Genomic DNA, 24,972 nt, shown 5'->3' with positions numbered 1-24,972 from the left:
AAAAAGGTTATTTGAGCTCATAGTTCCAGAGATCTCAGTACATGGTTAGCTGACTCCATTGCTCTAGGACTGATATAAGGTAGAACCTCATGGCAGAAGGGCATAGCAGAGGAAGGCTGCCCAGCTCATGACAGCCAGGAAACCAAGAGAGAGGGAGGGGGAAGGCAGGGACAAGACATAATTCCCAAAGCCACACCTCCAGAAACCCACTTCCTCTAACGACACCCTACATGCCTATTGTTACCACCCACTAGTTCATTCAAATCGTCACAGCTCTTATGATCTAATCATTTCACCTGTGAACAGGCCTGCCTTGCCTAAATACAAAACAGAAGGGAACCTTTCTATCCAAAGGCAGCCCCTCTCTCTCTCAAGAGGAAGATGAACAGAAAAGAGTTTGCAAAATTCACCCAATTACTAATTACAGTGAATCTAATTTGCTAACCAGATCCTATTGTGTATCTATCTTCAAGACAAAGAAGATCAGGGGCAAGAGTTTATCTAGCCAAACTTTGTTTACAGAAAACAAAAATACTTCAGAAGTGGAAAAGAAGACAAGAAGAAAAAATGAGAAAACCCTCCAGCTACAAAAATCTAAAAAGCTATTTCTAATATGTATATATATATATATATATATATATATATATATATATATATATATAATTTTATATGTGTGTGTGTGTATATATATATGTTTGTACATATGCGTGTTTATACCCCCCACACAGAATGCTCAAATTTCCCCTGCCTTTCTGAAAATAATGAGACCCAATATGAGGGTAGCAAGCATAAACATGTTCCCTGTCTTGTGTCATTGCCTTGATCTGAAATTGGAGAGCTGCTGCTGATGTTACCCCAGGCCTCCTTCTAACACTGGCAGAGCACCTCTACTCCAAGGCTTTATTTTTTTTTCTCATGAGTTTTTAATGCTCAGTAATTAAGAGGGTGTGGGAGAGAAGGAGGGAGACTTTATCCTGGCTGTATACTGCAAGATCCTGAAATCTGTGAGATTTGGCAACCTCTACATAGCCAAATGAAGCATTGAAGGGATCACCATATCTTTTCAAAAACACTCACAAGAGAATGTCCTATTTGTAGTCGAAGTGTGACAAATAAATCCTTTTCTAACTTTACAAGACTTGACTTACTATAGAGAAATACATGGAAAATAAGTGGAGAAAATAATCTCAATACCCTCCAACCCATTTCCCCCCCATAAGCAATTTAAATAAATATTTGGAAACTTTGTGTTATATTAAATATCTTCCAAAGATTACTTGAAAGCTCAGCTATGGAGAGATAAAACATGGTTTGTCATGCAAAGTGCAGTTTGGTGAACTCTTGCTGCTGGGTAAGAAAACACAGCCAGACAACATTGTATGTTTGAACCATCAGTGATTCATTCATCAAAAGACAGACCAAATTTGCCCAATCATGTCATATTCCAATTTAACTCTTTAAAGAGCAACTGAAAGATCATAGCTTTGAAAAAAAAGATAAAGGGAGAGAAATAAGAAATGGATTCTTCTTATGGCCCTGGACAAGTTTGAAGATCTCACTATTTTCAAGGAAAGCAAGTTGTTGATGTATACGGTTTTTTGATATGAAAGGAAATCAGAGTTGCAGAACAATTAAATCAGAAAAAAAACAGATTTTACTCAGGAACTATTGCAACAGGAAGAAGAGACCTCCATATAGAACTGGGTTTAATTTAGAATACAAGAAGGAAAAGTAGAGATTTATAGCAAAGGAGTAGGGCAGGGTCAGTGGATGAAAAATTACTAAGAGGAAACACCAGGGATAAGAGGATTCTGGCTTAAATTGACTTGGCAGGATTTTTGCTGAAGAAAGACTAAGGTGATCAGATATAGCCTGGGGAATGTATACATTTCGATGCATTAAACTTTATAAACAAGGATAAGAAATTTAATCAGATACTGAGGATATCTGTGTGGAGTTCTTGCTAAGCTAACTTTAGCAAGACTCTTGCTACAATTAGAAACCTACAAGAATAGCCACCAAGCCCATGGTTAAGCTTGGAAGGTTGAGTGGAGCCTGACTTGAGTCAAATAGTGATTCTAAATGATTGTTCACAAGAAAGATGATGCAGCAAAAGATTCAAGAGCACAAAGCCCAGGTCTGTTTTGTCCATTTGCATTCCCCAAACTGGGTACCAAGTGTGGTATAGCATAGGAGCAAAATAAATATCTTTTCCCATCCATTATTTAAATTTAAAAATATTTTACTGACAAAGAGTATATCCATGCAAGGTATACAACACGGTGCTTGTTGTGTGTATATTATATAATGATTTAACACACCCATCACCACTCATGTTGTACCTTGGATTCCAAGAACTTGTTTATCTTATAACTGAAAGTTTGTACACCTAGGCCAACATCTCCCCATTTTGACCTCCTCCTCAGCCCCTGGAAACCACCATTATTCTACAAGTTTGACTTTTTTAGATTCCACATGTAAGTGAAATGATGTGATATTTGTCCTTTTGCATCTGGCTTATTTCACTTTACAATATTTTTACTTAAAGCTCTACTTGATCTGTCCCCTGCCACTTTCTCCCTTGAATGCCTTACCTTAGCCATAGTCACCAGTCTGCTGCTGCTTCAGTATGCATGCCAAGCACAATCCCATCTCATGGTCATTGTATTTATTCAGGTTGCAGATATCCACATGGCTCATTCCTTCAGTTTAGTTAGTCTTGTTTCTCCAATATGGAACTTGAAGAGCCCATCTAAAAGATCAGCCCCCTCCCACTCACCAAACTACTCTCTATACTTTTATTCTGCTTCACTCTGAAAAGCCTTATATTATTCTCTAATATTATATTACATAGCTTGTTTGTTTATTTTTAATACCCCACACTTTAACCTGAGCCTCATGAGGACAATGACTAATTTACTCATTGAAGAGTTCTTAAAAACGAAAATATTAACTGAATGAATTAATGCGTTGGCCTTCCTGTACCACTATATTTCAGGGACATTCTTTAAACTGCACGTAGTGGATTATATTTTTGTCTCCAACCAAAGAACCTCTTCCCAATGACAGTCAGTTTAATCAGTTGACCTTTGTTCTATTATTGGTAAATTTAGGTTTATTTCTACAATATTGTTGGTTTTTTTTAATCATGTTCTTTCTTTGCTTCTCTTTTTCTAATTCCATAACTTTTTGGATGTGTTGAACTTTAATTTTTCTTTGCTTTCCTCCACATATTATATGTATACTGTCTCTGGTTTCTTTATTCTTTCTAAATTTTATTCCTCTAAAAGTTTCTTTTATCCAATTGCATAGGCAATACTTGGTCATTTTATTAAATATATCATTAAAAATACATGGTGGTAAGCAGAAATCAAAGATTCTCACATGGATTCTGTCTCTGGATTCTGTCTCCATGCACATGGGCAGGTCCTATGACTAAAATGGGATATTCACTCCAATGATTATGTGATAATTCATAGAAATTCATCTTAGCAAACTAGAGGAAGGTCATGCTACTGGCTCAGGGAAGTAAGCCACCACATTGTGAAACATCCACATGGCTAGGACCCAATAAAAGCCTCTAAGAGTTAAAAGTAACTCTGGCTCATATCCAGAAAGAAAATGGGAACTTCAGTTCTACAACCACAAGTAACTAGATTCTTGGGGGAAAAAATCTTGAGTTCTGGACAAGAATACACTTTGGTTTTGGTGTTGTGAACCCCTGAGCAGAGTCCATGTTTTCTGCCATGCCCAGACTTCTGACCCATAGACCGTGATCTAATAAATGCTTATTACTTCAAGTCACTAAGTTTATAACAATTTGTTATGCAGTAATAATTAATACAGATGTCTAATGATTTTTGGCCTGAGCAACTGGAAGCTATGAAGCTATGACCAGCCAAGGTGGGAAAATGAAGAAGATGACCTGGTGCCCTCTTCTTAATAAATAGGAGAGATAAGGGGCCAACTCTCAGAGAGATGACCATCGTCGAACAGGAGGAGACAGGAGCAAACAAATCCCTACAGTGGAATTCTATCCATATAAGCTTTCAAAAAGATCCTTGTCTATTCCTTCACTGCCCCTCAAGAAAGTCAATTCTTAACTAAATAATGGATGTGTTTTTTCAAGAAAATGGAAATGTACTTACATAGAATATAGAATGGATACTGCTTTTTTCTTAATCCTTCAGCAAATATACTTCAACAAGAACAGAAATCATTTCTTCTAATATGCTCTTAGTAAGGATTTTTTGGGCTTTTAGAAAATGTAGTTATGTTGTATACTGCTGATGTTTGATAGTAGCCACCCTAATATTTGCCGAAGGACAAATGCTTTCTATCCATATCTCAGGAGAACTATCTACAAGTCCAAACAGCAGCTGTGTGATCCTGACCAATACCTCTGTAAACTTTCTAAAATGACAGATCACGCTTCTATCCAAGATATAATGTAAATATCCTTCACTCTCCAATTATAATCACCAAGAGTGAGCTGTTAAGTCTCATATTGTATAATAAAGAATTTTACCTTTCTTAATGAGATCTCTTGTCTTTGCCCTTGGATACTGGGAGATAGTCTCGAAGCCCCTGAACCATTCTTCCTGATAAAGAGTGTCAGTTTAACCTGGGATCTTTAGGCCGTGCTGATAGTCTAGCAATGTGATTTATGGTAGAAGCTTTGAGTTTGTCATATGAGTTCTAGCTCTGGAAAGGATGGACATGGAAGATAGCCAACCAATTCTATATGACTGAGCCTGAACACCGATTCTTATCACTATCTTACAACAACATGTTACACAGCAACATGTAACAATACTGATGTAGTTGGCAATACTTCTGAGCACTGTCACACATCATTTCAGGAAGAGTTACCACTGTCCATGACTCCATCATGAAAGGATAGTGGAAACTCTACATTTTATATTCTCTGTTACTCTGCCCCATCTATTTCTCTCTTTAGCTGACTATAGTACATATGCATTCACTGTCATAAAATGTAACCATGAGTATAGTAGGTTTCAGTAAGTTCCATGAGTCCTTCTAGCAAATTTTTCTTTTTAAATTTTATATCCCTTACTCTGCAAGTATGAACACACAAACCATTATAAGCAGAAAAAAAAATTAGTCTTTATAAGGAACAGTAAATGAGTGACATTACCTGGTAATGCTCCCTGGGAGGAGTTCAATGACATAATCACTTGCTTTTTAATTTAGAATTTATCTTACAAACAAGTCAGGCCTTGACTAGGCCCAGAAAGACATTCAAATCAATGTTATTATACAGGGAATTCTTACAATATAATTTTATTTCTAAAACTTTAATAGTTACAATAGTAAATGACAGATAAATTGTAAATGATACATTCTGAAGCTAGATAGTTGACCAGAGTATGTCATTTTTTAAGGCCCAACAATTTGGGACAGAAAGTTATATTTTGACCAGTTTACTTCCTCATTTAAGAAGCAAAAAAGCTGTAACACATCTTATGCAAAAGAACGTGACTGGATCTTTCTGCTCTTCTTTTCAATTTCCCCAGTATGGTCTACCTTCCTGGGCATTGTATACACAGAAAAGAGTATTTGTTCAAAATGTTTTTAAGAGTCAGGCTAAAATATCACAAAAAGATGCTTTCTGTGATTTTCTGACTCCAAAAATGAACCTTGAGTCATTCTATAGACATCTTCCAAGATTTGGGCCAGAAGGAAATGTAATGCTCAGTACAGACAAATATTGAGCATTGCTGAACAAAACGCTCAGCCTGGTCTGAGGGTGAACCCCTCAACATTGTCAATGTGGACTTAGATCCAAAACTCACAAAAAGAAAGTCTTTGATGTTCCTTTTTATGTTTCAAAAGAGTGAAAGGCCTACAGCAAGAAAGAGTGCCTTGCATAAATGGAGAGAAAAGATAAGAAACATGGAGAAAACAACCTAAAAAGACAGAGAGGGGAAAGGCAAAATCAATACTAACTTTATAGTTACTTTTATTTATGTTGGGTGTTTTTTTTTACTCAAAAACATACTTTCTAATAGCCAAAAATAAAGATAAAAATATTCTGTTAGTGAGGGAAAACAGTTAGTTTAAGTAAGAACCAATAGTATGATCATAGTTACTAGCTTTTGAAAACTTTTAACTGAGCCAACATGCCTGGTATCAAAGAAAGGTTCAGAACTGGCACTGTATCTGTAAAAAGAGAGTATTCATCAAAAACAATCTCTTAATTTAAACCATATTATTATCTTTACTAAAAATATAAATTGTTTTTCTTTATGAACATGAGTTTAAATTTTACTGTACTATCTGTAATAGCCGGGGGTAGAGGTCAGTGGTAAAGCACCTGCCCAGTGCTTTTTTTTTTTTTGCCCAGTGTGTATGAGGCCCTGGGTTTGATCCTCATCACCACAAAAATAAAAATAAATAAATATAGAATTCTGGAAAATACTATCAAAGGGGGAAAACAGATAAGGAGATATAACCTTGAAAAATAATGTGATTTGGAAGGAAATCTATGCTAAAAATTAACAAATTTCTGGTTTAAATGGTAATAATATTTCCCAAATTTTATACTAACATACTGAGGAAGATATACTTATGGTAGAAGTATAAATGGATATCTATTTCCTAGAGATCCTCTTTGCAATTTCTGTCACATTTCTAAAATAGGCTAGCCATTGTTTCCATATTTTCTTCTAAGAATTTTTCTAAAGAATTACTAGAATAGTTTTCTCTTTTTTTTTCAGCGTGGGACTGGTGAGCCTACGTAAAATTTTTGATTTTTTTTATTAGTTGTTCAAAACATTACACAGGTCTTGACATATCATATTTCATACATTTGATTCAAGTAGGTTATGAACTCCCATTTTTCCCCCGTATACATATTGCAGAATCACATCAGTTACACATCCACATTTTTACATACTGCCATACTATTGTCTGTTGTATTCTGTTTTAGAATAGTTTTCTAAAACTAACTCATTCAATTATGTATGTGACAGTGTCACTATTCAAATAAAAAATCAGAGTGAATTTCAAAGGAGATGTTGGTTAAATAAAATATTATTAAATATATTAGGATAAATGGTAATAATGTTGACATGGCTCCCCAGTCATCAAGCCACACAGCCAGCCCATTTGTCTCTGCCAAGAAGTGACAACAAAGTGGTAGAGTGACAGATCAGTGGTCCAGGAGCCTGGAGCATAGGCCAGGGAGCCCACCAGGCCTGCTTAGGCCTCAGACTCGGTGGGCCTGAAGCAGCGTGGGCCAGCACCATCATGCACTGACCTGTCATCCCACCATGATTCTGCCCACCCCAGTGCAAACACCCTATCTTCATAGCACTGCAGCCCCAGATCCCACATGGAATATATGCAATTCACTGACTTCAACCTCCAACTTTCTGAGAAGCAGAGGAGAAAATGGAAGTAGGCAATCTGAATGGGATTCAGGGATAACCAATAGCATTAGTAGTTTTCCAAACCTAATTAGCATAAGTATGGACCAACATCATTGACCCAAGTGCTACATAAACCCCTTGACTAGCATATGCAGACAGCACCCCCGCCAAGTGCTCTTCTCCTTGCAAGAGTTGTTTCTATGCTGTTAGGTAGGTCCAAATGTACCCATTTTTTATTTAGGCTCCCCCACCAAGGCTTCTTATGTTTTTAATGTGTATCCTGAGCTGAGAACCAGCTATGTTATGGTTAGTCATGGCCAGAAAAACTCTAATTCAAGGTCATAAACATTAACTTGTGAGCACGCATCTCCTTACGTAACCTGTTGGCAGTGTGCCTTCTTTCTTTGGCCCACATATAAAAAGAGCTTATGGAAAAGACTCAAGGGCTAACAGGGGACTAAAAAGAAACTGGCTGGGGGCTAAAGCTGAAGCTGAAGGCTGTTAATAACCTCTGAATAAAGTGTGTCTTCTCTCCAAACTGCATCTTGCATCTTCTTCCGCCTGCTGAGACACCCAAATCTATTTCTGAGGAGTGAGCCCTGCAGGACATATGCACATTTGAATTAATCACACTCTTACACTCACTCATCCTGGTTTCTGGATCTTATTCTTCAAATTCTAGAGACAAGAAGTCAGAAAGAAGAAATTGATGGTGAACTGTTGGGGTCTGCTGCAACTTGGAGGACACAGCCCTCTATTAAGAGCTGCAGTACTTCTGAGCTGCACAGGCCTGCAAACTTGAATGGGATTTTAACAGACATTCTTCTCAATCTAGTCAGATACTGTGCATCTTTTAAAAATAAAAAAGCAACAAGGCAAAATTTGATTATAATAAGGATGGGGAATTGGCAGAGGTAAACTGCAGCGTGAGCATGTAACACAATGAAATATTCAGTATCCATTAACATGTCTTTGTTCAAAAGTATAGAGAATTTTAAAATGGCTTTAAAAAGTAAAGATGATGAAAATGATAATATAATTTTAAAAATCTAAAAATAGTATGCATGTCAGGGTTGGTTAGTATAGTGGTTTGATTCAATGTAATGCATGTTCCAGATAGTTTTGTATCCCTGTCTTGAAGAGTGTGTGATGCACAACAGGTGTTATATAAATATTTTTGTATAAATTAAAGTAGGATTCCATGTCCTACCATCACTACCATTCTTATACCTACCATCATCCATCAGTCAAATTTGCTGAAGCAATGTTACAGTAACATCTTTAGACTACACAATCCAGGAAGAAAGGGAGTCTTACCTCAAAGCTCTGAAAGAAGTGCAGTGAAATATTCCTGGAGACTGGGATGAAAACTCCAGGAAGCTGAAAGAAAACCTTGTAAACTACAGGACATACTGGAAGTGTGAAGGTTTCATACCAGACTTTTTCAGAATGTCAAAGATCTGCAACTGTATCAGCAAAATTAGTTGAAAGATAAGTAATTACTGAGAACTTTACTAAGAAGAGGGAAATTCATATATCTTAGCTTTATATGTGAAAAGAAATTTTGACAATTCTCCGAGAGACAAAGTGGTACTTAGAAAACCTTTCACCTGGACTCCAGAAAAATCCTGGATATGGATGATTTCTTCTCATGTTAAAATAATCATATAGAAAAAAAATTTTTAAACTTCTCTAAAAATACTGAAATGTCTTTTGCTTCCTAACACAATGAAGTACAAATATCAGACTAAATTTCCTATAGTAAACATTCAGAAATCTAGACAAAACACATGTACCAACTATTTTCAGACATTGAATAACAGGCAGCGCTGGACAGCGATCTCTGAAGGATGAGAAACTAAAAAGGTGAGCCCTGTGGTTGCATTTGGAGACATCTACAGGACCCTGGAACAGGCAAAGAAAAACCAAGCAGAAATTAACCTTCTCTTTGGGGTGAGGGGATAGAGAGCAGAGTTCGGGAAGATTGAGGTAACTGACACTTGGTGTAGAACATTGAAGAGGAAGGAGCTACACAAAGAAGCTGCAGGTATTTGCATAAAGGCTTCCTTGAGTTTCCAACTTCATATTAAACTCTGCATTCATAAGAAGGAGACTCCAGGAGGCTGAGAAAAGAACCACTTCCAGAGAAAAATGACTGCGAAGCTAAAAGTCAGACAATTCCCTGAAGTAATCCAGAATGTGTTTGAGTTCTGACAAACTTTACCTTTGAACATTATGAGCATTTACAGAGATCCAAAAGTCCACACCTTGGGAATAAGGATAAAATACCCATGAGGTAAATAATACTTTGGTTCCACTCTAAAGAAACTTAAGAAAGTATTCTCAAACGTATAATGATGATGTAGAAAGAAAATCATCTTCTGACAGAGAAACACTCCAAATTTTTTAAAGGAAGTTGGATAGGGGTACCCAGACCCTCAACAATGTCCAGCATTCAAATGCAGATTATGACATCAGCAGAAAGATATCACTGATGTCCAAGAGAAAAATCAACTCATACAAGTAGGCAAAGAGAAGACAGCGATGATTGAATTAGCAGGCAGAGACTTTACAAAGGTTATTAAAATACATACTAGTAGTTAAACATAAACATGAACAAAGGAGGCTGAAACATGAATGTTCAGAGCAATTTTATTCATAATGGCAGCAAATGGGAAATGACCCAAGAGTCCAATAAGCACTACCACCATAACACAATATCATAGATTGGCTGACTTAATACTTATTTATTTCTCAAATTTCTGGAGGCTGGGGTGGCTAAGATCAGGAATCTAGTGATCAGATTCTTGTTAAGTATCTTCTTACTGGATTGTACAGACACCTTCTCTTTGTGTCCTCACGTTGTGGGGGTAGGGAGAGAGAGCTCTGGTCTCTTTCTCTTCCTATAAACACACCAATCTCATGATGGGGCCAAACCTTCGTGACTTCATCTAAACCTAGCTATGTTACAAGGGCCCCTCTTCATATACCATCATACTCAGGATTAGGGATTCAATAGTGAGTTTTGTGGGCTCAATTGTAGAGTGCTTCCCCAGCATGCACAATGCCCTGGGTTTGATCCCCAGCACTGAAAATAAAGTGAATTTTGAGGGAGACACAAACATTTAGTCCACAGAATGCATGGATAAATATATTATATTCATACAATGGAATACTACCCAGTGACAAAAAGGAGCAAACTACTGATACCCACAATAGCATTAATGAATTTTTAAATGGTAGGTGAGCAAAAGAAACTATGAAGAAAACTACATCCCAGGTGGTTCAATTTTCATTAAGTTCTTGACTAGCTAAAACTAATCTTTAATGATAAAAATCACTTCAGTGGTGGCAATGGACAGATGTTGGGGGATTTAACTATAAAAAGAATACAAGGAACTTTTAACAGAAATGGAAATATTCTATTTCTTGATTATTTTGGTGACTGTATGGCTATATTAGAGTGAACTAAGGCATCAAATGTTCACTTAGAATGAGTATTGTAACAAATTTAAATTATATTGCATGAAAATTGATTTTAAAGGTACTGCATCAAAGAAAGCAAATGAAAAAAAAATCATCCAAAAATGTACAAGGATAGCAAATCTTTGAGAACAATTTTACAAAGAAGAGAAAAGTTTCAATAAGTTTTTCAATACTTACCATAATACATGGCTTCTACAAAACAGCAGAGAAAGCCAAGATAAAGAGGAAGGAAATATGACCTGGGAATAAAAGACTAGTATGAGTAGAGAAGAGAGAATGAGACGTTAGGAAGATAAAATATTAGGGATTAAATTCCAGTTGACTCAATGAATCATAAGATTAAGCTTGGAAGAATCTAATTAAGCAGAAATTAAACAACTTGATAGATTTTTTTCAGAATGTAGTATGGAAATCCAAAATGATCAAGTAATTGATGAAAATAAACTAATTGAGAAAATAAAGGCAACTGAAAATAAACCTTAGGATAACAGGTATTCTTAGAAAGATCACACAGCAACTGGTGAAGAAGCAAAAACTTTAAAATAATTGAAAACCACCAAGAGAGTTTCACAAAAAGGGCTAATGACACCCTCCATGAAATCTCTGGAAGGGGGCTATTATGGTTTGGATTTGGAATATCCCCCAACATCTTATGTGTTGAAGGCTTGGTCCCCAGTGCACAAGGTTCAGAGGTGGGGCTTTCAGTAAATGATTAAATCATGAAGTCTCTAACATCATCAGTGGATTAATCTATTTGATCAATTAATAATTTGAATGGACTACTAGGAAATGGTGGAAACTACAGGCAAGTGGGACAGGGTTAGAAAAAATAGGTCACTGGGGCAGGCTCTTGTGAATTCTGTCTTGTCCTTGATCCAGTCCTCACTCTCTCTGACTGTCTCCTACTGCCATGGCCTTAGCAGCTTTCCTCCACCATGCCTTTCCATCATGCTGTTTCTGTCTTGGAGCCAGCTGACCATGGACAGAAATTTCAGAAACCATGACACAAAATAAATCTTTCCTCCTTTAAGTTGTTTCTCTCAGGTATTTGTCATGGTGACAAAATGCTGACTTACACAGATATCACATAAACAGATATCCTGAAAATGTATATATTATTTTCACTAAAGAGAAAAATAATAAGCCTTTAAACACCCTGAGATGTTTTATATATTTATATACAAAAGAAATAAAATCAGACTGCCACCGAACTCCAAATACCCAAAAGCAATGGAATATTATTTTTTTACAGTTTGGAGGGGGGAAAATGTTATGTTCCTCAATTCAGCTAAACTGAAAACTATTCATGAATAAATGAAAAGATATTCTAAAATACATCCAATGCAAAGACTCTTTAACTTCCAGGTAGGATCTAACTCTTGTCCAAAAACCAGTGCTCCCAGTAGAACTGAAAAGTCGGATAGAATATAAAAATCTTTTGTTGTTGTTATTGTTTTAAGCAGAAGAGAGTTGCTAAAGCAACAAGAACTAAATGAACTAATACTTCAGATAAGAAAAGGAATGGAGAGGTGATCTGGCATTGCAATTGCTGTTCCCCTAGGAATATTGATGAATTTGAATATGGGCAAGAAGTTGAGAATCTAGAGCAAAGACCAGAACAATACCTGGAGAATGGTGCAGCAGGGAAAGAAAATATTAGAAGAAATTTTGGTGGAGATTTGGAAGACTTCAAGCACAGGGCAGATTTTCCCAAAAAATGCATTTGTTGAATACCAAAGCAGGATGTGGCATGAGGCAAAAACAAAGTGGAAACTCTTGAAAAGCAAAACAGAATGTTATGGATTAGATGTTCAATGTCCCCCAAAGGTCCATATGCTAACAGCTTGGTAGCCAACCTGTGGCGCTACCAGGAGGTGGTAGAACCTTTTAGAGATGGGACATAGTGGAAGGAAGTTAGGTCATTGGGAAGGTTCACTTGAATGGGTTATTGGAACCCTGGCTCCTTCCTCTGTCTTTGCTTTTCAGCACTAAATGTGAACAGTTTTGCTTCACCACATACTCTCGTGAGACTATTCTGTCTCATCACAGGCACAAAACCAATGCACCCAATGGACCATGGACTGAAGCCCTCAAGGCCAAGAGCCTAAATAAATCTTTCTTACATATAAATTGATTTAGCTCAGGTATTTGGAAAGCAATGGACAGCTAACACATAACTCTACTATCAGTCTCCCAACACAAAGCACAGAATTTGAAACCCATAAAATAGAGTGATCCCAAAAAGTACATCCAAATTCTTGAAGTACAAGGTGCGAGCCAGAGGTAATCTGCCTGTTGTGCAGCTATGAATTCACACGGGTTCTTATTGAATTAAGGTAACTAACCATCATTGTGCCCAGAAGGGGAAGCGAGACTTGACCTCAAGAATCTGGTGTTTCAGTTCATTGCATTCAGCTCATTAATTAAAAGAATAAAAAGTCAACAAATAAATGACCCAACATCTCAAAGCCCTAGAAAAAGGAGAATAAATCAACACCAAAAGCAAGAAATAATTAAAATCAGAGCTGAAATGAATGAAATTGAAACAAAAGAAATAATTTAAAAAATAGACAAAACAAAAAGTTGGTTCTTTGAAAAAATAAATAAAATTGATAAACCCTTAGCCACACTAATGAAGAGAAAGAGGGAAAACCAAAATTATTAAAATATTAAAATTCATAATGAAAAAGGAAATATCACAACAGATACTACTGAAATACAGAAGATAATTAGAAACTATGTTGAAAGTTTATACCCCAATAAAATTGAAAATCTTGAAGACATTGACAAATTTCTAGAGACATGTGAACTACCCAAATTTAATCAAGAGAACATACACAAATTAAACAGGCCAACATGATTCTAAATGGAGAAAAATTGAAAGAATTTTCTCTAAAAACTTGAACAAGGCAGGGATGCCCTCTTTCACCACTTCTATTTAACATAGTCCTTGAAACCCTAGCCAGAACAATCAGACAGATGAAAGAAAATAAGGGATATATAGAAAAAGAAGAACTCAAAACCACTATTTGCTGATGACATGATTCTATATTTAAATGACCCAAAAAACTCAACCAGAAAATCTCTAGAACTAAAAAATGAATTCAGCAAAGTAGCAGGATATTAAAATCAATACCCATAAATCAAATGCATTTATATATCATTAATTTACCCACTGCAAGAGAAATTAGGAAAACTACCTCATTCCTAATAGCCTTGAAAAAAAATAAAATACTTGGGAATCAACCTATCAAAAGAGGTGAAAGTTGTCCACAATGAAAATTATAGAACAGTAAAAAGAGAAATTGAAGAAGACCTTAGAAGATGAAATGATCTCCCATATTCTTGGATAGGCAGAATTAATATTGTCAAAATGGCCATACTACCAAATGTACTATACAGATTTAGTGCAATTCCTATTAAAATCCCAATGACATTATCCATAAAACTAGACAAAGCAATCATAAAGTTCATTTGGAAAAATAAGAGACCTAGAATAGCCAAAGCAATCCATAGCAAGAACAGTAAATCAGGAGGCATCATAATACCAGACCTTAAACTATATTACAGAGCAATAGTAACAAAAATGTCATGGTACTGTCACCAAAATAGACATGTAGACCAATGGTACAATATAGAAGACACAGGGACAAACCCCATATCAATACCACTATCTCATACTAGACAAAGGCACCAAAAACATACATCAGAGAAAAGATAGCCTCTTCAACAAATGGTGCTGGGAAAACTGGAAATTCATTTGTAGCAGAATGAAATTAGACCCCTATCTCTCATCCTGCATAAAAATCAACTCAAAGTGGATCAAAGACTTAGACACTAGAACAGAGATCCTGCACCTAATAGAAGAAAAAGTTTTCCCAAATCTACACCATGTCTATTTGGGAACTGACTTCCTTAACCAGACTCCTAAAGTGCAAGAAGTAAAATCAAGAATCTATGTGGAGAGAGGTCCGCCTCATTGCCCTGTGCTGTGGCCAGGGGAGAGGTGACCCACAGCCCAGTGAAAAAGGTGCCCAGCTCTGGGGTTCCTAATTCACCAAAGCATGGCTCCACAGCCCAACATCAGAGTACATACAGGCTTGAGGCTGCCACCACCATGTAACTGGTATATCGCTGCTTCTATCAAGGGACAACAATAAGGACCTGGTAAGACGTCACTAAGGTCCCTGTGGGCCTGGTTGCACCAGAGGTAGATCTACTAGGAGTGCTAACAGTTATCCTATTGCTGAGATAACAGGAAGTCTTGCATGGTTGCCTCTCTCTTTTTTCTCCTACTAACAGCCAATATCTTATGATTACCCTTTCACTAATCATATAATCTAATACCTCTATATTCTCACATGCTACCTCATTAACATCTCAGCCAACCCCTAGATCCCCCTTCTACCATTAGAAACTGTTAACCATTATGCAAACCTATTGACTATATGGTAGAAGATAACTGAACTCATCATTTCTGACTATAGTAACAAAACTATAAATGTAAAAATAGAAGCTAACTTATCTATGGCTGCACATTGGGTACACTGAGTGCTGTAATACTGATTTCCCCACTTAAAGGTAAGGTATTAGTAACCTGTAGAGACACTGTAAGGCAATAGGGCAGAAGCTGAAATACCTTGGATCTATACTGAAAGAGAGGAAGACACATAGACATCATGAAAAAAACAAGGGAGGAAAGTGCCCCAAACAAATCAAGATACAACAACAATAGAGTCCATAGATAGTGAAGTAGATGAAATGTCAGAGAAGGAGTTCAGAATATACTAAAATGATCTGGGAATTAAAGAACAACCTAAGTGAGCAGATACAGGCAACAATTTATCACATCAATACAGAGATAAGAGAGCAAATACAGGTAGCAAGATATTACTTAAAGAAAGAGATAGAGATTCTGGGGAAGAAAAAAACAGAAATCCTTAAAAATGAAAAAAACAATAAGCCAAATAAAAAACTCAATATAAAGCATCACCACCAACAGACTAGATCACTTGGAAGACAGAACTTCAGACAATGAAAACATTGTCTGAGAACAAAATATACAATCTTGGAAATAAAGTTGACTTCACAGTGAAGATGGTAAGAAACTATGAACAGAGTATCCAAGAACTACCTGATACCATCAAAAGACCAAATTTAAGATTTACTGGGATAGCAGAAAGTTCAGAGATTCAAACTAAAGGAATGCACAATCACTTCAATGAGATAATATCAGAAAATTTCTCAAGCATGAAGAAATAATTGGAAAATCAAATATAAGAGGCCTATAGGACACCAAAGGCACAAAATTGCAACAGATCTACACCAAGATACTTTATAATGAAAATGTTTAGCATACAGAATAAGGATAGAATTTTTAAGGCTGCAAGAGAGAAAAATCAGATTACATATAAGGGAAGACTTTTCAACCCAGACCCTCAAAGCCAGGAGATCCTGGAACAACACATACCAGGTTCTGAAAGATAATGGATGCCAACAATCTTATATACAGCAAAATTAAGCTTCAGATTTGATGATGAAATAAAAAACATCCATGATAAACAAAAGCTTAAAAAATACAGCAAGAAAGCCTGCACTTCAGAACATTCCTGGCAAAATATTCTATGAGGAGGAAATGAAAAACAATAATGAAAATCTGCCAAGGGAAAAACTATAATAAAGGAAAAGACTACCAAAAAGCATCTATGTTCATCAAACTGTTCTCGAGTTCAAGAGTCAAATAGACCACAACACAATAATTCTGGGAGACTTTAACACACCTCTTTCACACTGGATAGATCTTCCAAACAAAAGTTGAACAAAGAAACTATAGAACTCAATAATATAATCAATAACTTAGACTTAACTGACATATACAGAATATTTCATCCTTCAACGAGTGAATACACTTTCTTCTCAGCAGCACATGGATCATTCTATAAAATAGACCATATACTATGCCACAAAGCAACACTTAGTAAATACAAAAAAGTAGAGATAATACTCTACATTCTATCAGACCATATGGAATGAAATTAGAAACCAATGAAAAGTAAAAATAAAATCCAACACTTGGAGACTAAATAATATACTACTGAATGAACAATGGCTTACAGAAGACATCAAGGAGGAGATTAAAAAATTCTTAGAGGTAAATGAGAATACTGATAAAACATATTGAAATTTCTAGGACACTATGAAGGCAGTTCTAAGAGGAAAGTTCATTGCATGGATTTCATTTCTTCAAAGAAGAAACAGACAACAAATAAATGACCTAATATTACATCCCAAAGACCTAGAAAAAAGAACAAATCAACCCCAAAACAGTAGAAGCAGGAAATAATTAAAACCAGACGTGAAATTGAAACAAGAAACAATTCAAAAAATTGACAAAACAAAAAGCTAGTTCTTTGAAAAAATAAATAAAATTAATAAGCCATTAGCCATGCTAACAAAAAGAAGGAGAGAGAAAACTCAACTTACTAACATTTGTGGTGAAAAAGGAAATATCACACAGACACAACAGAAATACAGAGTATAATTAGAAATTATTTTGAAAATATGTACTCCAATAAAATAGAAAATATCAAAGGCATCAACAAATTTCTAGAGGCATACGATATGCTCAAACTAAATCAGGATGATATACACAATTTGAACAGATAAATTTCAAGCAAGGAAATAGAGGACACCATCAGAAGCCTACAAATGAAGAAAAACCCAGGACTGCATGGATACACAGCCAAGTTCTATAAGACCTTTAAAGAAGTACTAACACCAATACTCCTCAAAATATTTTATGAAATAGGAAAAAAAGGAACACTTCCAAACAAATTCTGTGAGGTCAACATCACCCTAACTCCAAAACCAGACAAAGACACATCAAAGAAATAAAACATCAGAACAATATCTCTAATGAATATATACCCAAAAATTCTTAATAAAATTCTGGCAAATCAAATACAAAAACATATCAAAAATATAGTGCACCACAATCAAGTAGGGTTCATCCCAGGGATGCAAGTTTGGTTCAACATACAGAAATCAATAAATGTAATTCATCACATCAATAGACTTAAAAATAAAAATCATATTGTCATCTCAATTCTTGAAGAGAAAGCATTTGACAGAATACACACCCCCTTCATGTTCAAAATACTAGAAAAACTAGGGATATCAGGAACATATCTCAACATAATAAAAGCTATCTATGATAAACCCCAGGCCAACATCATACTAAATGGGGAAAAATTGAAAGCATTCCCTCTAAAAACTGGAACAAGACAGGGATGCCCTCTTTCATCACCTCTAATTAACATAATTCTTGAAACTCTAGCCAGAGCAGTTAGACCAAAGAAATTAAAGGGATGCGGATAGGAAAAGAAGAACTCAAATCATCACTATTTGCCAACAATATGATTCTATACATAGAAGACCCAAAAAAATTCCACCAGAAGACTTCTAGAACTAATAAATGAATTCATCAAAGTAGCAGGATATAAAATCAACACCCATAAATCAAAGGTATTTCTGTACATCAGTGACAAATCCTCAGAATGAGAAACTAGGAAAACCACCCCATTTAAAATAGCTTCAAAAAAAAAAAACATAAAAGAGGTGAAATACCTCTACAATGAAAACTACAGAATGCTAAAGAAAGGAATTAAAGAAGACCTTAGAAGATGGAAAGATCTACCTTGTTCTTGGACAAGCAGTATTAATATTGTCAAAATGACGATACTACCAAAAGCACTATACAGATTTAATGCAATTCCAATCAAAATCTCAATGACATTCTTCGTGGAAATAGAAAAACCAGTCATGAAACTCATCTGGAAAAATAAGAAGCCCAGAATAGCCAAAGTAATCCTTAGAAAGAAGAGTGGAGCTGGTAGGATTACTATTCTAGACCTTGAACTATACTACAGAGCAATAGTAACAAAAACAGCATGATATTGGTACCAAAATAGACTTGTAGACCAATGGTACAGAATAGAGGACACAGAGACAAACACACAAAATTACAGTTATCTCATTTTAGACAAAGGCACCAATAATGTATATTGGAGAAAAGAAAACCTCTTCAACAAATGGTGCAGGAAAACTGGAAATCCACATGTAACAAAATGAAATTAAACCTCTATCTCTCACCATGCACAAAACTCAATGCAAAGAGGATCAAGGACCTAGGAATTAAACCACAACCTTGCGCCTAATAGAAGAAAAAGAAGGCCCAAATCTCCATCATGTCGGATTAGGCCCCAACTTTCTTAATAAGACTCCTATAGTACAATAATTAAACCAAGAATCAATAAATGGGATGGATTCAAACTAAAAAGCTTCTTCTCAGCAAAAGAAACAATCAGTGAGGTAAATAGAGAACCTACAGAATGGGAGCAAATCTTTACCACAAGCACATGAGACAGAGCAGTAATCTCTAGGATATATAAAGCACTCAAAAACCTTAACACCCAAAAATAAATAAATAAATAAATAACCCAACTAATAAATGGGCCAAGGAACTGAACAGACACTTCTCAGAGAATGCTATACAATGAATCAACAAATATATTTTTAAAAATGTTCAACATCTCTAACAATTAGAGAAATGCAAATCAAAACTACTCCAATATTTCATCTCACTCCAGTCAGAATGGCAGCTATGAAGAATACAAACAATAATAAGTATTGGTGAAGATGTGGGGGGAAAGGCACACTCATACATTACTGGTGGGACTGCAAATTGGTGCAGCCAATATGGAAAGCAGTATGGAGGATCCTTGGAAAACTTAGAATGGAACCACCATTTGATCCAGCTAACCTACTTCTCTGTTTATACCCAAAGGACTTAAAATTAGCATACTATAGGGATACAGACACATCAGTGTTTATAGCAGCACAATTTACAACAGCTAAATTGTGGAACCAACCTAGATGCCCTTCAGTGGATAAATGGATAGGGAAACTGTGTTATATATACACAATGGAACATTACTCAGCATTAAAAGAGAAAAAAATTATGGCATTTGCAGGTAAATGGATAGAGTTGGAGAATATTATGCTAAGTGAAGTAAGCCAATCCCATAAAACCAAAAGTCTAATGTTTTCTTTGATATGAGGATGCTGACTCATAATGGCAATGGGGGCAGAGCATGGGAGAAATGGAGGAACTTTAGATAGGACAAAGGGGAGGGAGAGGAAGAGAGGGGGCATGGGTGTAGGAAAGACAGTGGAATGAGTTAGACATCATTATGCCAAGTATGTGTGTGAAGACACAAATGGTGTGAAAATACTTTGTGTACAGTCAGTGACTTGGAAAACTGTACTATGAAACAAATTGCATTCAACCATTATATATAACAAATTAAAATAACTAAATAAAATTTTTAAAAGAATCAATAAATGGGATGGATTCAAACTAAAAAGCTTCTTCTCACCAAAGAAACAATAATGTGATGAGAGAACCTCCAGAATGGGGAAAAAAAACTTTACTACACGCACCTCAGATACAGCACTAATCTCCAGGATATATAAAAAAACTCAATAAATTAAAATAAAAAATAACTCAATCAATAAATGGACTAAAGAACTGAACAGACATTTCACAGAAAAAGAAATACAATCTATCAACAAACATGAAAAAATGTTCATCATCTCTAGTGATTAGAGAAATGCAAATCAAAACTACTCAGATTTCATCTCACTCCAGTCAGAATGGCAATTATCAAGAACACATGCAACAATAAGTGTTGGTGAGGATATGGGACAAGGTACATTCACACATTGTTGATGGCACTGCAAATTGGTGCAACCACTATGGAAAGATATATGGAGATTCCTCAGAAAACTTGAAATGGAACCACCATTTGACCCAGTTATTCCACTCCTCGGTTTATACTGAAAGGACTTAAAATCCACATACTAACATGATGCAGCCACATAAATGTTTATAGTGGCTCAATTCACAATAGCTAAACTATGAAACCAAACTAGATTCACTTCAACAGATGAATGGATAAAGAAAATGTGATACATATACACAAGGAATATTACTCAGCCTTAAAGAAGAATGAAATTATGGCATTTGCATTAATTGGATGGAGCTGGATAATATCATGCTAAGCAAAATAAACCAGTCCCCCCAAACCAAAGGCAAAAAGTTTTCTCTGATAAGCAGATGCTAATCCATAATGGGCGAGGGAGAATGAAGGAATTTTACATTGTGTAGAGGTGAGTGAGGGGAAGGGAGATAGAGGAAGGATGATGGAATGAGATGGACATTAATACATATATGTTTGATTAAACTACTGGTGTGACTCTACACCATGTTCAGCCAGAGGAATGAGAAGTAGTGCTCCATTTGTGTACGTTGTGTCAAAATGCATTCTATTGTTTTGTATAACTAATTAGAACAAATTTAAAAATAAAAAAATTTTAAAAAGAATTGCCTAAACTTAAAGATCAATTTGGGGAATGTTAACATATTCACAGTGATATTTTCTAGTTTATGATCAAGTTGTGCTGATCAGAAAGTAATTGATAATTACAGCATTGATTTCATTCATTCACATTTGTAATTTTCAGTGTCCAGATTTTTTACAGCATACTTAAGAACTTTACTTACTTTAAGGAATTTTTGAGTGGTATTCAGTTTTTTTTTTATTTTGTTCAGATGTCCTACATAGATAACCATTTTTCCTTCAATAAGAATAATTTTATTTCCTACTTTACAATTTGCCGAACTTTATTTTCTGGCCTTATTGAATGGGGTAGGATTTTAGTACTTTGTTCATTAACATTGAGGAGGATAACTGCTCTCATTTGTTCCTAGTATCACATCAGAAGCATTTGAATCTGTATTCAAGTATGATCCTGACTATAGATTTGCTTGTATTATTAGTTAGTTGTTCTTTTGTACATGATCATCCTCAAGTTGGAGGAGTTCCTGCCTACTGGTGAGAGTTTTGTCATGATCGAATATTGGATTTCAACAAAATGTATACAAATCCTTCATCTTCAATTGAAATGGTGATTTGCTATTTCTTCTATTATATTGATATGGTAAATTATATTAATTAGTTTTTGAATATTGAACAAAGTCTTGTATAGCTGGAATAAATTAGTTTGTTATTTAGTGTAAAAAAAGAATCTTGGAGCTTTATTTATTTTATTTTACTTTACTTTTTAATTATCAAATTAGCTTTTATTGGTGATTCATGAATCAGGCTAAGTTCCATCTAAAATTAGAAAGGTACTCTGATGGACATGGCAGAACACTCAGTTTTGGGTTTTTTTTTTGTTGTTTTTTAAAATTTTTTTATTATTAGTTGTTCAAAACATTAAATAGCTCTTGACATATCATATTTCATACATTTGATTCAAGTGGGTTATGAGCTCCCATTTTTACACCGTATACAAATTGCAGAATCACATCGGTTACACATCCACGTTTTTACATATTGCCATACTAGTGTCTGTTGTATTCTGCTGCCTTTCCTATCCTCTACTATCCCCCCTCCCCTCCCCTCCCTTCCCCTCCCTTCCCCTCCCATCTTTTCTCTCTACCCCCTCTACTGTAATTCATTTCTCTCCCTTGTTTTTTCCCTTTCCCCTCACTTCCTCATATATGTAATTTTGTATAACAATGAGGATCTCCTTCCATTTCCATGCAATTTCCATGCTCTCTCCCTTTCCCTCCCACCTCTTGTCCCTGTTTAATGTTAATCTTCTTCTCATGCTCTTCCTCCCTGCTCTGTTCTTAGCTGCTCTCCTTATATCAAAGAAGACATTTGGCATTTGTTTTTTAGGGATTGGCTAGCTTCACTTAGCATAATCTGCTCTAATGCCATCCATTTCCTTGCAAATGCCATGATTTTGTCATTTTTTAGTGCTGAGTAATACTCCACTGTGTACAAATGCCACATTTTTTAATCCATTCATCTATTGAAGGGCATCTAGGTTGGTTCCACAGTCTAGCTATTGTGAATTGTGCTGCTATGAAGATTGATGTAGCAGTATCCCTGTAGAATGCTCTTTTAAGGTCTTTAGGGAATAGTTCAAGAAGGGGAATAGCAGGGTCAAATGGTGGTTCCATTCCCACCTTTCCCAGGAATCTCCATACTGCTTTCCAAATTGGCCGCACCAATTTGCAGTCCCACCAGCAACATACAAGAGTACCCTTTTCCCCACATCCTCGACAGCACTTGTTGTTGTTTGACTTCATAGTGGCTGCCAATCTTACTGGAGTGAGATGGTATCTTAGTGTGGTTTTGATTTGCATTTCTCTGACTGCTAGAGATGGTGAGCATTTTTTTCATGTACTTGTTGATTGACTGTATGTCCTCCACTGAGAAGTGTCTGTTCAGGTCCTTGGCCCATTTGTTGATTGGGTTATTTGTTTTCCTATTGTCTAATTTTTTGAGTTCTTTGTATACTCTGGATATTAGGGCTCTATCTGAAGTGTGAGGAGTAAAGATTTGTTCCCATGATGTAGGCTCCCTATTTACCTCTCTTATTGTTTCTCTTGCTGGGAAAAAACTTTTTAGTTTGAGTAAGTCCCATTTGTTGATTCTTGTTATTAACTCTTGTGCTATGGGTGTCCTATTAAGGAATTTGGAGCCCGACCCCACAGTATGTAGACTAGAGCCAACTTTTCCTTCTATCAGACACAGAGTCTCTGTTTTGATATCAAGCTCCTTGATCCATTTTGAGTTAACTTTTGTGCATGGCGAGAGAAAGGGATTCAGATTCATTTTGTTGCACATGGATTTCCAGTTTTCCCAGCACCATTTGTTGAAGATGCTATCCTTCCTCCATTGCATGCTTTTAGCCCATTTGTCAAATATAAGATAGTTGTAATTTTGTGGACTGGTCTCTGTGTCCTCTATTCTGTACCATTGGTCCACCTGCCTGTTTGGGTACAAGTACCATGCTGTTTTTGTTACTATTGCTCTATAGTATAGTTCGAAGTCTGGTATCACTATACCACCTGATTCACTCTTCCTGCTTAGTATTGCTTTTGCTATTCTGGGTCTTTTATTTTTCCGTATGAATTTCATGATTGCTTTATCTATTTCTATAAGAAATGCTGTTGGGATTTTGATTGGCATTGCATTGAACCTATAGAGAACTCTGGGTAATATCGCCATTTTAATGATGTTAGTTCTGCCTATCCATGAACAGGGTATATTTTTCCATCTTCTAAGATCTTCTTCTATTTCTCTCTTTAGGGTTCTGTAGTTTTGATTGTATAAATCTTTCACCTCTTTTGTTAGGTTGATTCCCAAGTATTTTATTTTATTTTTTGAGGATATTGTGAATGGGGTGATTGTCCTCATTTCCATTTCAGAAGATTTGTTGCTCATATACAGGAATGCCTTTGATTTATAATGGCACTCGTTCAAATATTCCCTCACAAACCAGAATAACAAGAGAAAAAAAAGAAAGAAACCATTTGAAACAAACCAATAGAAACAAACCTTTTGGTCAGCTTGATTCTAGAATTAGCTAGGAAAATAACTATGATTAATATGTTCAGTTAATATGAAAAGTGAGGTGGGTCAATAAATGAGTTGGAAATATAGGTAATTGCATCAATATGTTCAAAACTATGAAACAAAGATCAAATGAAAATTCTAGAACTAAAAAACATAAGAACTAATAAGTTGGGTTCTGTAACACCTTAGAAACAGTAGAATTTAAGATCTATTGCTTGGGGGTGGGGGGGAGAGTCAACAAAAAGTAACCAAACTAAAGCAGAGAGAGAAAAAATAGAATGGAAAGTACCAAAAAAAAAAAAAAGAGTATTGATACCGATTAGAGTGAAGATCTAATAAATAAGAAATTAAAGTCTCTAAAGAAAAGGTGAAGGGAAAGGAGCTAAGGGCCAATGAGAACAGATACTCACAAAGGAGCTCTCAAAACTGATGGAACACTTTGGATGAATTTCATTTTTTTCTGACAGATTGACCCTTTTATCACTGTAAATTTCTCTTTTTATCTCTATTAATTTATTTTTGTTGTAAAGTCCATTTTGTCAGATATGAGTATAGTTACTTCAGCTCTCTCTCAGTTGCTGCTTGCATAATACACT

This window comes from Urocitellus parryii, chromosome 14 (assembly GCF_045843805.1).
Source record: "Urocitellus parryii isolate mUroPar1 chromosome 14, mUroPar1.hap1, whole genome shotgun sequence".
Taxonomy (NCBI): Eukaryota; Metazoa; Chordata; class Mammalia; order Rodentia; family Sciuridae; genus Urocitellus; species Urocitellus parryii.
Note: the sequence above shows the minus strand (reverse complement) of the source record.